Source organism: Sinocyclocheilus grahami, unplaced genomic scaffold, assembly GCF_001515645.1.
Source record: "Sinocyclocheilus grahami isolate Dianchi unplaced genomic scaffold, SAMN03320097.WGS_v1.1 scaffold286.1, whole genome shotgun sequence".
Lineage (NCBI taxonomy): Eukaryota > Metazoa > Chordata > Actinopteri > Cypriniformes > Cyprinidae > Sinocyclocheilus > Sinocyclocheilus grahami.
The window spans coordinates 991,736-1,009,122 of record NW_015505465.1 but is presented as its reverse complement, the minus strand read 5'-3'; the positions used below and the strand labels follow the sequence as shown (position 1 = coordinate 1,009,122).

General features: G+C 37.5%; 1 long non-coding RNA gene across 1 annotated transcript; it reads left to right on the top strand.

The window, feature by feature from the left end:
• The first annotated feature begins 812 nt into the window (after positions 1-812).
• On the top strand, positions 813-1,279 carry LOC107600577 (uncharacterized). The gene is made up of 3 exons (XR_001610817.1): positions 813-889; positions 1,022-1,114; positions 1,227-1,279. It is a non-coding gene; the product is annotated as an uncharacterized lncRNA (long non-coding RNA).
• The last annotated feature ends 16,108 nt before the right edge of the window (positions 1,280-17,387 follow it).

Below are 17,387 nucleotides of genomic sequence, written 5' to 3'. Positions count from 1 at the left end.
ACCAGCTCGTTGTCTGTCACGGAGGCCGGCAGAAGGGAATGCCGTCTCGAAGCAGAGGATGGCCCACTGGATAGTGGATGCCATCACCCTGGCTTATCAGGCATAGGGTGTGCCCTGCCCGTTCAGGTGGCGAGCTCACTCAACTAGAGGTGTTGCATCCTCCTGGGCGCTGGCTCGTGGTGCCTCGTTGGCAGATATCTGTAGGGCTGCGGTCTGGGCGACCCCTAACACATTCACTAGATTCTATAGCCTTCGTGTGGAGCCGGTATCCTCCTGTGTTCTCACCTCAAACGGGTAGAAGCACTGAGAGGCCCCGGCTTTGGGTTGGCTTGCAAAACCACTCCAGAGAGTCCATATAGTAGACCCTGTTGAGCTCCTCCATCCCCTCGGCAGCCAGACGTAGAGGAGCGTCCGGTGCCAGGCCTTCACTCGTTGAATCCTCGAGAACCGGTAGAAGGCTGGGTTCCATATGTAAGACCTAAGTGGATCCCATATGTGTAAAGTCCACGGTATAGCCTTGAGCCCGTGTTTCCCCGGCAGACTTCTGCCATTCCAAGAGGGTTCAATCACCTCCATTCTTCCATATGCACCTAAGGGATGTCCATATGTGTATTGCTTCCGAAACCTCCTTCGGGTCGAGAGTGACCGTCGAGAGTGACCGACTGAAAGGGAACGTCTCGTTTACGTATGTAACCCTCGTTCCCTGAAGGAGGGAACGGAGACGTCACGTCCCATCGCCACAGCTCCTGTACCACCGCTGAGCGGCCAGGTCACCAGCACATATGTAACCGAGACGATCTGTGCTGACCCGACAGAGAGATGGGTTCAGAGGACGATGAACTTGGTGGACTTAGGTGTATTACATCTTTAAAGTGGACACAGAGGCAAAGTAAACTGCTTGTTACAGTATATATCTAATGCTTTTACATTTTTTATGATATCTGTTAACTCAGGAAGTCTTGAAATTATCTAAACCCTTAGCAAGCATTGTCAAAATTATATTGTTCTTCCCTCCTGAAAGGAAAGTGTCAGAATCAGTCAGAACAGCAGAAACTACACCACTCCACCAACCAGAGGAAACAACTCTAGTCCTCTTCAAAGAGTCACAAGACTGGTTAGAATTTCTCCTCTTTTATGATAGCCTATCTGTTAACTCAGGAAGTCTTGAAATGATCTAAACCCTTAGCAAGCATTGTCAAAATTATATTGTTCTTCCCTCCTGAAAGGAAAGTGTCAGAGTCAGTCAGAAAAGCAGAAACGACATCATTCCACCAACCAGAAGAAACAACTCGAGTCCACCTCAGGCAGACTTCTGCCATTTCAAGAGGGTTCAATCACCTCCATTCTTCCATATGCACCTAAGGGATGTCCATATGTGTATTACTTCCAAAACCTCCTTCGGGAAGGTTCGAGCTTCCGTAACGTCCCTGTTCCAAGTAGAACAGGTGCGTTTCCCCAGTGTTATCCAGTCTACTCAGTGGGTAGTACCATAGTCGCAGTAGCTGGTCCTCTTGTGCAGGCCCTGGCCTACACCAAAAAGTAGGGGCGCAGGTGGCTTCCACAGGACACTGGAAGGGGTGGTAGCTGTGGCCTTTTGGTAGGATCCCAATTCGTCGGTCCTCCAACGTGACGTCAAGAGTGACCGACTGAAAGGGAACGTCTCGGTTACGTATGTAACCCTCGTTCCCTGAAGGAGGGAACGGAGACGTCACGTCCCGTCGCCACAGCTCCTGTACAACCGAAAAACTGAATATGCGCCGCATCTGCTGCCTACTTATACTCACACTGTGATCAGCAGCAGCTGGATGCAATAATCGCATGTCAATGTGCATTGGCTCGTTTAGTTTTCACTCGAAGTAGATTGGTCCCTCTAAGCGAGATCCCAATTCGTCGGTCCTCCAACGTGACATCTCCGTTCCCTCCTTCAGGGAACAAGGGTTACATACTTAACCGAGACGTTTTTCTCCAATACAAGTTGGTCACAATTATTATAGGAGAAGACTCAAAGCTGTTATCCAGACAAATGGAGGTTGCAAAAATTACTTTTTTAATGTAAAACATTCAATTTGACGTTGGTTAACCAACAGTTACGATCGCTCTGAAGTTTTTAACACAAACTGTTTGGACTAAATGTCACATTACACTTACATGCCCATCAATTCAAATGAAATTTTCCGCACGATCTTCTATTTTTTCCAGACTTGTCACCTCTATTGCACAATTAAGGCCCACATAGAATGAAATCAGAGATTCTATCTCTTTTCTCTGTTTATTTATTCATTGTGAGAGGGCGGTGGTAAATCGTCTCGAGAGGCAGTGGGCGGACACACAACCTGGCTTTATGTAAGATTATCTTTGCTATTACCAAGCACAACAGTTTCAAATAGATCAATATGACAGGGATTTCTGAGGAGGAAAACATACCAGGCTGAGAAGAAATTAGGATTTCACTTTGTATATATTTCTTGGAACATAGTTCCCTCAGTGTCACAGTAGATTATCTCTAACAGTCATGCATAGGTTTCTCTCAGACTGCCAAACAGCATATCTGTCATGTTCAGACTATCATTACACTGTCTGCCTCGATATTTTTACTCATAATAAGTATCATGTTTACCAACTCTGCCTGTTTGCTATCAATAACTTCAATATATGCTTAGGATATAAGCATATTATCTTGTGTACTGCAAGGAGAATCGCTGTTTACTTCTCAAACTGAGAGATGATTCTGTAGGTGATGCACTATGCTAATCTGCATTCTCTTGGAAAGCTTGCCTCCATATACCTGTCATATTTTGCCATAATGGTGAGACGTGATCAAAACCCTAGATGCTGGCAACAACACACACAGAAAGAAGGGGTGAGCAGAGCACTTTTAAAAGGCAAGGCTCTTTAAATCAGTCGTGCAAGCCTGCTCTGAGTCCTTAAAGTCAGCCCAGAGCCATGAAAGCAGCTAATCAGAGGCGCCATGTCCCAGGGGCCCCGTATAAAGATGCTAAGCTAACTAAACAGGATCTGGGAGCCACTGAAAAATACATAAAGACCAAAAAAAATGCCTAATGCCTGACACACAGCACACAATCCAAACTGCTCTCTGTCTCCATATTGCAAGTTGTTACTGTGCATGTATTTATACAAAGATGCTGCTTTTGCATCATTCACTGTTTATAAAAAAATCTGAATTTAAGAATGAGCTCCTTTCCAGTTAATAAACTGGGCTGGGTTTGAATTTAAATTGGAATTTAGACGATGAATTGGAATAATAGGAAGTGGGATTTGCTGAATTGCATAAAAAAATTCAACACAGTCACAAAGAAATTTTCTTTGTCCAAATTGTCTATCAAAACATAAATGAGTTAAATCTTTAGTTAATTAAATAATTCACTTTGACTAACTGTGCAATTCTCAACTTACTAGACAAAATAATTTTGACTAAATTAAGAGTATACAGTTCACCCAATAATAAAAATTTGCAGATTTTTGCTTCACAAGATGTTAACAGATGGACAAGAGATATGATGATTATTTGTAGATTATTGTGATGTTTTTATCAGCTGTTTAAGTTTCAATCTGATGGCACCCATTCACTGCAGAGGATCCATTGACGAGTAAGTGATGTAATGCTGAATTTCTCCAAAACAGTTCAGATGATGAAACAAACTCATCTACATCTTGGATGGCCGGAGGATGAGTAGATTTTAAGCAAATGTGAACTATTCCTTTAAATACTGTCAAAATTATCCAAGTGACCCATCAAAATAGATTTTAACCTTGTCATACCACAAAATGTTTTTAAAAAATATAAAATTAATATACATTTAAAATATAAATTAATCAAAAAATTATGTTTATACATAATTTGTATTAATTATTTACCTCAGTTCAAATTCACGAAATTAATTATAATTTAAAAAGGTATTCTGATTCTGAAATCAATTCTGAATGGTAGCCTCAGCCACGTGTTCATTCAAAGAAGGTTTTCCTATGAATTAATTAGTAGAAAAGTCCATTTCTCCTGTGCATTTGTGTCCCTTTGTTTCTGGAGAAAGCAGAATGGCTCGCATTCCACAAGGTTGTAAATGTATCGGGTTACCATGAAACCAGGGTCTTGTTCGGCGTCCTGGGGTGTTACAAAGTATTTGTGAAATCTAGCTAACAAAATATATATTGTGTGTTGGAGTGTTCCAGACGCTACAAGAGCTTTGTAATATGACAGTCAAGCACAAAAACAACTATAATGAATATGATGCTCTTTTGTGATGATATGCAGTGTGAATAACTGACCTCAATTATCTGAGCGTCTATCTGAGCGTCTAGAGAGCAAATGTAGAACCCAGCGCAGCTCCACAACACTGTCAGCCAGGCTAAAGATGGCATAAGCTCTGGAAATACCAAGACCTAATTAGAGTTAATGGAAAATACGCTTTATTGCCCTGCGCTGATGGAGATGAATAGCGTACCACACAGCAAGATTATTCAAACTGATTGCATTTCGTTTTCGCATTCAGCACAATTTGAATGGCTTAACACAAAAACACACACTGACAGGTGAATGCTTTTACTTATTGTATGTTTATCAGCCATATTCATCTTATTGTTTGGCGCCGGGCTGCTTAGTCTCGGGAAAACATAATCTCTCCAAAAGCCATTCTTTTGTGTCTGAGAGAGGGGTTGAAGAAATGAACGTCACTTAGAATAGGAGTCAGCACAATTTCACAACACCAGCATAATGTGTTTTTTGGCCCCTCCACCTACACACATCGTGCACAGAATTCCAAGCAACTCGATCCATGTTTCCTCCCTTTAACTGACCAGGATGATACTTGGGATATTAGCCTGGTTATGGAAATGTGTTAAGGTAAAGAACTACAGTCCAAAAAACACTTTAAACGAATAGTTCAATGAAAAACAAGATCATTTACTCACCCTCATTGTTCTTCTTCATTGGAACGCAAAAGGAGCTGTAAAGCAGACATTCATGTGTTATATTCCAAGTATTCAGAATAGCTTCATTTGACAAATGAACAAAAACTGCTACTGTTTAAAAAAAAATTATTATATTATAGTAACTGTTTTAAAAAGCAATAAGGTACTTGAGGGGCATGTTAAATTGTGTACAGTCAAGGCTGAAGGGGTTTCATTTTTAGATTTACAATATAGGCAAAAATCTTGTATCCAAATATGCTACATTTTTGCAAAACAGGACTGTCGCTAGTTTTCTGCTGTGTTTGTCATCTTCTCCCAGAGGATACAGAGTGGTGAAAACAAGCTCTTCAGTTTTATGTTTTCCTAATGTCTATGCTGAAGGAATCCAAATTTAGTCACTCTACAAGCTTGCAAGGTATCACATTGTTGCCTTGACAAGTGCGAATGCAAATGTATGTTTTGCATTTTATTTTGCCACCTTAATACTTCAAAGAGGCAGATAACTTCTTGTTTGGATAATGAAGTGCATTTATTTCCCATGCAGTTTTAAAAAGTGAATGAAAGTTTCAGCAGTTATAGAATGAGTATGATAGCCATTTTAACCTGTAAAGCATTAAAGGTCAACATAATAAACAAGATGTAAAGAATATCAAGATGTTTAGTTTGTCCCACAGTAAACTCTAGAGCTTGTTTTTTGTTACATACTGTATGCTAGATATTTACAGACACACAACTCAATCAAAACATACATTTAGGATGCACTGCTCCTTTGAGTTCTATTTTTAGATTCTAATGTTTACAGCATGCAGTGAAAAGTACTGACTACAGCATTAGTGCCAATTATTTAAAAATGCATTATACGAATATGATAATTGTGTTAAGCGAATGATTTTAATGAAATTCCATTTGTTTATTTTTGAGATGTCAATTGCAGTTTTCCTCATGTTGAACCTGCATAACACAGTTTTGTGGCAAATTGAACATCTTGTACAGAACACGTTATGCCAATTTTATTTGGCTGTCAGGAGAAAAAGCACAAATTATGCTGTGTATTTCCACTCCGACACACTCCATCACTTGCCTGAGATGGAAATTTAAACAAATAAATGAAACGCTTAACTAATGCCCCCGTGCTTTTCATGTAATTTGTTCAGAAATATTCTCAGAAGCACCATTTGATTTTGCTCATGGCAAACCTACACAAAGTGTCAGAATTATAATAATATTTATTGATAGATTTATTTAGCTTGTTGTTTCACTGAGCTATTTGTGATGGAACAGTGGAAACAGAATTAGTTCACCTGATTACATTTGAACACAAAGTCTTATTGTATATATGCTAAATATTTACATATAGAAGTAGATCTATCTATATGTTATAGCTTACAGCACACCTTTAACCCTGATATATTATTCTGTAAATAATCAATTCTTAACCTTTTTTTCAGCGTATCTTTTGTGCTGTAACTATAATTTCAGTAAAATTACCTTCATCCCATCATTGACATAATTAAAAATAATGATTTACAATATTGAACAGCCAGTGAGCTCAACTCATAAAATATAGACACATGAGATGATGTTGCATGAAGGTTGCCATCCTCAGATTTAAATAGAGAGTAGAAATAGCAGATTAATTTGGACGGTGCATCAGAAAAGCCTTCGTTAAATGGTGCCATTGGGGATAACTGCATTTCCTTTGATCTGACTCTAATGTTCCTTCATGGCTCTTTCTGCAGTGGTCCATTCCGAATGAGAGCAGCTCAGCTAGCGACTGTATCATCAATAACTGTCAAGAATAGCAGCCTCACCCCTCCATCCATCAATAGGCCTGTATGACAGGCAGCTAAAGGACCAACTGAACAATGATGACCAAACCCAGAGTGAAGCACTTACCTTGTATTGGCTCTCCATCCTGCATGCACTTACCTAAGTGGATAAGAGGAGGGAATAAACAGAGCAGTATAGTTAAATGAGAATGATAAATGAAATAAAAAGACCGATAAACCGCAAACTTGGAACTCATGAACTGGATCACTGAATCACTGAGTTGAACTTATGAATGAATCGAATGGTTCAGTGTTTCGGTCACAACAATTTGAGTTAGAAGCTCAATGGAGAAGAAGATTATAAGTGAATAATATTCTTTTTTGAATAATAATATACTTTAAACATTTTCTATCACTTGCTCTGCCACTGTATTAGCAACACTCATACAGTAGCATTAATAGTTTTATGTAATTTAAAGCCAAGGAAAGAAAAGTATAGTGTTATAAATATACATCAAATTTTAAAAAAGAAAATATAAAAAACTAGATTTACTAGAAGTTAATAAATGTAGAAATGCTTCATCACAGTCTGTGAAAGGGTCTATGAGATTTTATTTTAATTATGACTTACTGTCTTTTTTTGTCATATGACTTAATACAACTTGGAATATGGTGCACCATGCATGTGGAGTACTTTTATGATGTTTTTTTGGAACTTGACAGATAGGGTCACTATAAACTGTCATTATATGGAAAAGAGTGTGTGAAGAGGACATGAGAGTGAGTAAATAAAGAAGGAATTCTTTTAAGATGCATTTCAGAAGGCAACAATCTGCTGAAATTCATACAGTTGTGTGCGAGCATATCGTTTTTACATTGCATTAGATGTCTTTGTTAAAGCTGCACAGTGTCATAGCCTGTCAGAGAGATGAATATCACAACATGTCTAAATGAGTCAGGCAGACAGAAAGCAGCACACCTCACACACAAAGAAAAACATGTACACACACAAACATACTTTATTTTCTGACGCTGATCACTTACTATGAGCGGCGCTCAAACATTCGCTGAAACTGTGGCAGCCCTTTTCATTATTTAATACTACCTCAAGGCTTCGCTCCCCCTCTGTCTCTCTTCGCCTGTTGGAGACTAAGACAGGAACAGGAAAGAGGATCCCTAAACCCACCTTTCAGTCAGACCACAAACTGTGGCTTTGCAAATGAAAGGGAGCACACTTAGCAGGAGATTTCTGTGGAATTAAAACCAATCCATACTTTGTAAAATATCAATTATTAAATGAGCACTCCGAAACTTATTAGCATACACTGTTTATGTTTCTATTTGATTCTCAAAAGAGGGCTGACTTCTTCAATATTTCATGCTGAGAGCAAGTCCTTCTGACGACACATCGCCGCATGATGGGAATCAAAGGAAGTTGCTCTGGTTGAAACTGGAATGGACCTTCATCCAAACTGTGACGGCAACGCTGCACAATTTCATTTGTGGAGAAGAACAGAAAGACCCCCGTCGAGAAAACATTTGTCTGTCAAGGCAAAACAAGTTCATATAATTTTTTTTATGTGTTGTAGCTTGAATCTTATCAAGAGCTAAAGATGTTTTTTTTTTTCTGGGCTGACCTATTTACTTCTGAGTAAAATCAAAGTCTACAGCACTGTATGTGTGGAATTCAGACACCAAACCTTTGGATGACCCTTTTTCTTGTGAAAAGCACAGTTCATTAAACTAGCTGAGCATAAAATTATATATTGTATTGGCTTTTTCATTGTACAATTCAAATAATGGAAGAGCAGGTTATGACACTTCTTTTATACTTGAGCCATATATCTATTCAAAGATGCTTTCAAACTTTGTATTATTTATTTTAAAAGCTTTATTGAAACTGTTCAGATTGACACTGAATATTGTGCAATTGTGCAGTGGAGAATTAATGTGTGCCTCATTTTGAACGTTAGCTAAACGATTAGCTCTGGAAATATAATAACTACAATTTAAAATTAGTTGAGAGTGACATTTGCGGAAGATGAAAATTGCTAAACAGATTTCTATGCTTGTGGCAGAAGTTCACAGGACTCAATATTGCACTTTTTGTTTAATACAAGCAAAATCTTAAATACTTGAAATAAAATAAAACAATTACACACTCTTATATGGAACATAAAATTCCATTCAACTTAATTTGAAATTCACAAAAATGTTAGATGTGCTGAAAAAAATTCATATGCAAAATTCAAATAAAACATACTGATTTTAATATCTCATCTCTTCCAGAATTTAACAGTTTTAGGGTGGTAGGTTTCTTGCACCAAACAGTAATAATTTAGTTTTTCACATCCTCTCTGAATTAAACAGGTTTTATGCCACTGTACTAGACCTCTATGTAAATGACCTGTTATGGCTAACCTTTTACCATGTGTAATGAGTCACAATGCTTACAGGTTTCGGGTCTAATCAAGAGATCAGGGTTTGGGGCACAAGCCAAGCAGCTGCCTTTGAGATGAATGAGAATGCTATCAGATAACTTTCTCCAGGTATTTTAGATCTTCTTGGGACCAATAGAGTTGCTGCTGCCCCATCCATCAATAACAGCCTCTTGGCAAAGCCTGCATTATACTCTGACAGTTTCACAAAAAATCTGAAATGGGCCACACAAACTGTGAAGGTCGGATTGAAATGATCAGGGACCTTGGTGAAAATAAACTGATAAACAGCCAAAAGTCTAATATTGGGATCCTTCCAAACATTACACAGAGCCGCAGGTGCAAACCAACTGTGGTCGCCTTAAAGCTCCTGGCCCAGTTGCAATAAACCCCTTAAGTGAATAAAACCTCTAAACTAGTTAGGTTTAGTTTTATTTTAATGGATAAAACTTGGTGATTCTTGGTGAATCTTGGTGATTCTTAAGTAGGGTTTGTTGCTATCTAATACAGAATTAAGTTTAAGGTGATCAGGGTTATTTACTGTTATTTACACTATTATAGTATTTATTAATATTTTGAATCATCTTTTTAGTAATTTTGTTATTTGTTTCTGTAATTTTTGAAAAATATTTATATTTAGCTTTATTTTTATTTCAGTTCGTTATTTTAGTACTTCCTCAAATTATTATTTAAAGTTTTAATCTAAAATGTATATTTTATTTCAGCTTCACTTCAATAAACAAATAAAATTTGTGTGAAACACAAAAGAAACAAAAAATCTAAATAACGATGGGATCCAAACAATAAAACCGTAAAACTGTAATACATATAATGTAATGAATGATTCTTGATAATCTAAAATTTACTTCACTCTAAAAGTATCAATTAAACTTCACTCAAAGTACTCAAATTCTGCAAAAATAGGGCACAAAAATATTAATTTAAAGGAATGTTTCCGTATAATTTTTTTTAAACAGGTGTTAGACCTTTATTTTGAATTTTACACTGCATTAAGTTGTGTTTTAGAGTTATAAATATCCGTAACCAGAAATATCCATAATATTAATATTAATGGATAATGTCCCACTAAGAGTTCTTACAGTGTTGTTACACACTTCTATGAGCATGACATATGTTAATTGTTTTAAATGAATACCTTAAGAACACGAATTGGTTTGCAGTTCTTGCGTGTTGATCCTGTAAGACACTGCAGCTAAATAAATATATTTAATAGCTCCCGAAATCTGTGAGCACTTGCCGGAATGAACCTCAACACACGCATACACTGCATTACATAAATTACACTTAAGCAGCACGTCTGGTTCATTCAGATATTCAATACGACACTTCCAGCAGCAACACAAGATTTGCAGGATTAGAAACAGTAAGCTGGACGTGAGATCAATACATTGATTCCTCAAACCTTCCCACCGCTGGTTACAAGACGCATTTAATTTCCCAACAATTAGCAGCTATGTGTGCATGATTTTTTTCTCTTGAACTTCTTTTCAATTTGCGAACAATTCTCAGTTAGCGTCTGGAAAAAGACTCTGCGGCATCCGATGGGAGAGCGTGACAGGAACTATGATGGATGTTGGGTCAATATCTGCAGGGCATTAGCGGCTCCCTGAAGGCTTGTGTGCTAGTGGTTAGCAGCACCTATCAGCCTCCATTATACACCCACTAGGGCAGAAGACATCTCTAAAATGCACCAGAGATGCATCCTTCAGGATTTTGACCCACAAATGGAGTTCACCTGTAATTTAACAAGGTCTCCTATTAGATTTGGCCCCAAAGGTGTTCAAAACCACATTTCATTAGGATATTTGGAGTTCAGTTCATGGGTTGCATGCTTTTAGCAAAGGGTAATATCTTCATGGCACAAAATTGGTAAATGTCTGCTGTGTTTTTTATAAAAAAATAGTTGACAGGTGACAAATATTGTGGATATAAGCCTCCCGTAATTGAGCCCTTTTCATGCATCGGGAGCAGGGCCATGTATCTAATGGAATGATGTGCGGATGTCACAACACTGTGGGAGCTGGTGAGCATTATGGAGGTGTATTAAAACGAACTGAAGGTGATGGAACAAGAAATGCACCATGATGAGAGTACTGAACAGCACAGCACATAACCCACGTAACCTAATGAGCCGTCAGCCATGAACGCCCATTACACACCCTACGCTACAGGACTACAGATAGACAGCCAGGGTGTTGTGCGGTCCATTGAGGACTGAAACAGAGAGAAACCGAGAGTGAGGCACAGGGAGAGCAAAAAAGAAAGAAATATTAGTTTTAGTAAAAGCAAAACAACTGTTTGAGAGGCTTGAGGGCCGTTCAAACTAGGCCGAGTTAGAGGAGAATATGGAAAACAGCGATGATGGCTCTGAAACCCTAATGGATATGCCTACATGGTCAGGTAGATGCATTGAAGTGTCATCTTCTCCCACACTGAATGTGACACTTCACTCTAAAAACAGACCCTGCCTTTCATGGATTTCCAAATGTCTGTTTTTCTGAGAATGATGGATAGATAAGTAGATATTACAGGAAAGAGATATAGAATAAATACTTTCTGATGTTGTTTACCCAATAAATGCTCAAATAGATCTACACATCCAAGAATAAGACTTGCCTGCAAACATCAACTTACAAAGAAGGTAGCTGGCGGCACACTGATATTAAAGATTTTCATCAAGCACCAAAAAAGCATAAATCCTCACTATTAACTAGTTGTTCATTAGCATGCCTATTATTAACATATTGGCTGTTTATTAGTATAAGCACTTTATGCGTGACCAAATTCTACATCCATAATCCACCCAATACCTAAACTTAACTACTACCTTACTAACTATTAATAAGCAGCAAATTAGGAGTTTATTGAGGCAAAAGTTGTAGTTAGTGGTTTGTTAATATTGAGAATTGGACCTTAAAATAAAGCATGACCCGTAATTCAGATGTTTATGTGCCTGGTGAAGATTTAAGAGGTCAACATATATACTGTATATATATATATGTAGCATTTGGACCAATCAGACACACAACTTTTTGTTATATTTAACAAATAATATCTAACTCCCCCTCACTTAACCAAATGGCCAATTTCCCCATGAGCTGATTCGCTACATATATATATATATATATATATTATTATTGTTTTTTTTTCAGTGCGCAAACGTCCAGATTCTTCGGTAAATGCACCATATTAAAGATGTACATTTTCTATTTTAATCTGCTAGAGAATTGCATTTCAATTCCATATCAGTTATAAAATGACAACAATGGCATAATAAATTTTGATTATAGCTCAAAACTCGCAACAACAAAAAAACATGCATATTTCAGCGTTAAAGGGACATTTCTCTATCAATCAAAAGCTGTAATTTCAAATGAAAGGTGCCACTTCAAGTCCAACAACTATAAAATGCTGGGGAAATGCAGCAAATCATATATTTATGTCATGAAGCCTGTATACTTCTCCCTCATTTTCTTGTCACTGCTTTAAAAAGTATTTTGAAGGTGTGAGAGACCATATCAAGAATCAGTGTCAGCTTCCACAAGGTACCAAAATGCAAACAACTTCATCTTAATCACTGCCAACTGCAAATCATTATGGAGAACGGCTCTCTCTCTCAGTCTAATTGACACACATTTCTCTACATTTCTGTGTCAGAGGACTCAAGACTGCAGTTGATGGTATGCTTCACCCGGTGAAGGATAATGTTCATCAGGAAAAAACCTTTCACCTCTAGTCCAGCCCAGTTTGGGTGAAAGCCAAGTCTATGCAACATTAGCTGATTTGCGAAGAAATAGAGAAGTTTGTGCATCATGCAGGGGACAAAAATAAGCATTTTGGACACATAAATTCAAAGCATTTGAGTAAATGAATGATTGCCAGCACTGGGAAAATGAAAACTCAGAGTGGAAAAATGACTAGGAGTGGAACAGACACGTCCTCATTCATTATAATTGATTATGGCTCTCTCATTTTAAACCCTTTCAGCAAAAGCATTTCTCCCAGCAGTATCTCTATAACAGCAGAGTGAAGGTCACATATGCAATATAATGCAATGCTGGGATCCAAAAGCATTTTAGGGAAAAATTGCAATTCAAGAGACTAAGTGTATATTAAATTATTCATGTAATTTAATGTTATTCCTTTTTTTTCTTTCTTTCCTGTTTCGTCCTCTTCCCTCTGGTAGTGGCCAGGGGTTTTGCAGTGGTAATTGCAGAGCTTCAGAAACATGCAGATGAACCTCTGAAGTGAGGAAGGAAATGAAAGATGAAGAGGAAGAGGGGGGGGGGGGGGACTCATAATTAGCTGCTCACCTCCCTGCCTCTCTGCAGGCATTTCCCAGGAGGACGCCTTCTCTAACTCTCTCGCTATATGGCACAACACCATTATATTCACTTCAGCATTAGGTGGATGGTTCTCACTGCCACCGGTGGCCAACGCTTTGGGAGACCTGGAGGAGACACTTTGATTTAGAGCACTGGCTGCTCTAGACTCTCTGTGGCAGGGAATAAATGCTGGCTGGACATGAAATAAATACCAATTGTATTTACTTCTGGGCTTTTGCCTCTTTGTATTAGACAGATATAATAGTCACAAAATAAAGTATAAAAGGATTACTAATATCATTATTAAACACATATTCCTAATTTTATTTTATCAATTGATTTAGATTATTCATCTAATAAATAATTATCAAAATATTGTTTCATATACATATCCAATATTGTTTAAACATGATATCTACAACACTAATTGTCAATAATCTTGCTCAACAGGTCTAATTCTTGTTTTTGCAGATAACAGAAATCTAAAGGTGTTTGTGGGTGAAACATGGTACAGCAATATATTTTCTGAATGGCTGAAAAAAAACAAAAAAACAAACTGGGAACAGTTTTTTAGAGGTTATAACATACTGAAGGGAAAAGGAAACTAATTTCAACTGGATGACATTCATTTCCTTTGAGGTGCCATAGTAAGGATATAAAAAGAATTGTTTTTTAATGTAATATTCTGCACTGCAAAAGGTTGTCAGTGGCACATTTTGGTATGTAATGCACAGCATTCAAGTTTTCTGCATAATGTCTTATATGATGTTTCTCATATAAATACACTTCTCACAAGAATAGTGGGGTGTTTCTTCAACTTCAATGTACGAAGGGTTGATTTCTCTCCAGATCCAAAGTTCAATCTTAAACTATGAAAATACATGCAGAAAAAAAGTATTACAACATTAAATTATTTTTCTTAGTAATTTTTAAATTAAAGAATGGAATAAAAAATAAAACTATTCCCAATATTTACACAATAAATTAAATTTTTCCAGTTATAGTCCACAAATCTTTTTTGAATTAAAAAAAAAAGGATCATGCCCATATTTGAAGAAACACAATTATTTTAGCTGGAAGTAATAAGAAAATATGTTGCCAGTATATCTGTCAAATAAATATCTAAGAAGAGCTACTCACAGATGGTTGAAATTCTCAGTCCTGACTGTAAAAACCTGATCATGTGTCTTTAATACAAGTCCTAATATGAATACTTTAAAGAGGCTTTTAGCATTTTACATTCCTTAGCATCATTTTCAGACCTAGAGATGTGTGAACTATTCAGCACCACTCTGGGCTTTCTGAGCTGCCACTGTTTCTTCTCGCTTGAGTTGCTGATGATACAGCAGCCGAATGTGGTGAAATTTCACACTTTATTCTATTTCCTAAACACATACCATCTCAGCCGAAGACCCAATTTCCCTGAAATGATGGAAGGAAAACCTCACCAGAATGTTTGGCCCGCTTTCTCCGGTTCGTTCTTTGTGAGCAAGCCAGTCCCCCTTATCGCCGGGCTGGGGTAATAGGATTGCCTTTCACACCAAAGGTCTCCTGCAAAAGAACAGGAAAGGAAGGAAACCAAGGCTGGGCACACACTCACGCTCTCTCACAGACGCGCAAGAGAGCCCGTCACACATGGCAAGCACTAAAGCAGTGTATTTTTTCAGAGCTTGGCTCAACTACGAAGAGTGATGGGTCACCTCAGCAGAAGCTTAGCTGGGATATCTGAAGGCCAGATATGACAAAATGAAAACTGCAAACAGTGCAGCTGTTAGATGAAAAATTCCGAAGAATAAAGGATAGTCGGCAGCTATGAGCTCAGAGATTTTACCTTCTCAGTGATTCTTATTTATTTATTTGCTCATTTCCTTTAGAAAGATAGATGATAGTATGAATTCATTAATACTCTGCCGGAAGCTTCAGCTTTGTACTCGAAGGTGAAACATAAAACAGTTCACTCGGAAGTACGGGATTGTGGTAAAACCTTCCACCTTGACCAAGATCTCACCCTGCATTCACAGATTAAATATTGATTTCCCATCATTAGGAAATTGATTCACAATCAGTTTCGCATTGATTGGAGATGTCAGCCTTGAAGGTGATGGAATGAAAATATGCTTTGATTTTACCCTCAACTAGCCTCATTATCATAAATGCAATCTGTTTTACATGCGCCATGCGTCAACTTGCATCAAGCGGTCACCTTGAGGAAGGAAACATGGAAAGAGAGGCGGATTAATTGATGAAACTGGCAGAATAAGCAGGTGATGATTGAGTTGACAAGCCCTGTTTTTAAAGGGATAGTTAGCAAAAAATACATTAAATTCTAAAAATAAGAGTACATGGAGTCCTAAACTACTCACATTGCATGGAAAAAGAGAAGCTTGGACAATCTGTTAAACGTCTTTCTTTGTGTTCCATGGGCAAAAGAAAGTCATACAGGTTTGGAATGTCATGAGGGTGAGTAAATGAATTATTGGTTGGAGTATCCCTTTAAATCTAGAAATATAAGCAGCCTGAGGCATGAGGCAGAGCGACAGTTCTCTATTAGGTCTCACTGATAGCTGTCTTCCTCTTTCAAAGTCACAGGGCGGAAAAAACCTGCAGGTTAAACAGATGTGTCTGATAACAGTACCTTATCACGTCCCATCGCTTTCTTTCCAAGGTTGATAACTTCATGTGGAAACCTTGAGGCCAAGTAAGCTGGATGTGATCAACTACATATGATAAATATCTTAAATAAATCAAGTATTTTTGAAATAGTGTGGGCCAACAGTTTGTCTAAAAATATAGAGCTCATAAATTTAATCTTCAAAGATTTAAAACAACCAAGGAGAATGTGGACTGTAAACAAAAACTCATTTTCATGCATTCAAGTGTGCATTTCAAATGGTGAAAGTTTTTCTGGTTTGTACATTACATGGTTGTAAAAAATATATATAAAAAAATATGTATAGTATTTATCACAAAAATATCATGTGGGTTTTCTGAATTAAACAGAACCATTTACAATAAACAGCATCAATACAACAGGACAAACAATGTACCAGCTTGCACAATTATAAGATAACTTTTTAAAAGTTAAGTCACAAAACTATTCAAAATCATTTTAAAATTAAGTTAGCAGCTTTGCAGTTTTCTCCATCACTGATTTCCATATGTGTGTGCATACTGTACCTCTATTCCTCTCTTCATTCCTCCACGTACCCTAATTGATTTCCTGACAGGCAAGGCCCAGATTAGAGCTGGACAGGGATAATGGAGAAAAGCCAAGGCGCAAACACTCTCGCTCTCTCCATCCTTCTGCTCCTGGTGTTTATCAGAGACTCTGATCTCAGGAGTCTCGTGACCCATTGTTGAGCATGAATCCCATTCAAGGACTGAATACAGCAGAAACACAAAGCTGTCCTACCTGTCTCCTGCACTGGACCTGAATGAATGAATGAAAGAGAGAGAGAGAGAGAGAGAGAGAGAGAGAGAGACCAATTAATAAATCTGCCCAAGATGCCTCATGGCAGCTGCAGGCTGCCTTTGTGTAGTTTCCTCAAATACCCGAAGTATCAACAAAATGCACCAGCCTTTCATTTGTACCTGCATTTTTAAAAAGGATCACCCAAGTTGACCCAGTGTTCAGTAATTATTTACTTGCTCTCATCTTGTTCCAATCCTGTATGCAGTTATTTATTCTGTTGAACACAGAGAATTAAAAAAAAAAAAATTATATTCAATTATCTTTTTCACCTGAAGCGCTAAAATGTCAACATTTTATGACTATATACCAATATTAATTTTATTTATACAAATTTTATTACCAATTACCTATTAATTATATTTATACAAATTCAGAATTTTCTAATACCAATATAGATTTTATTTATACAAATTAAGAATTTATTTTAATTATTCTT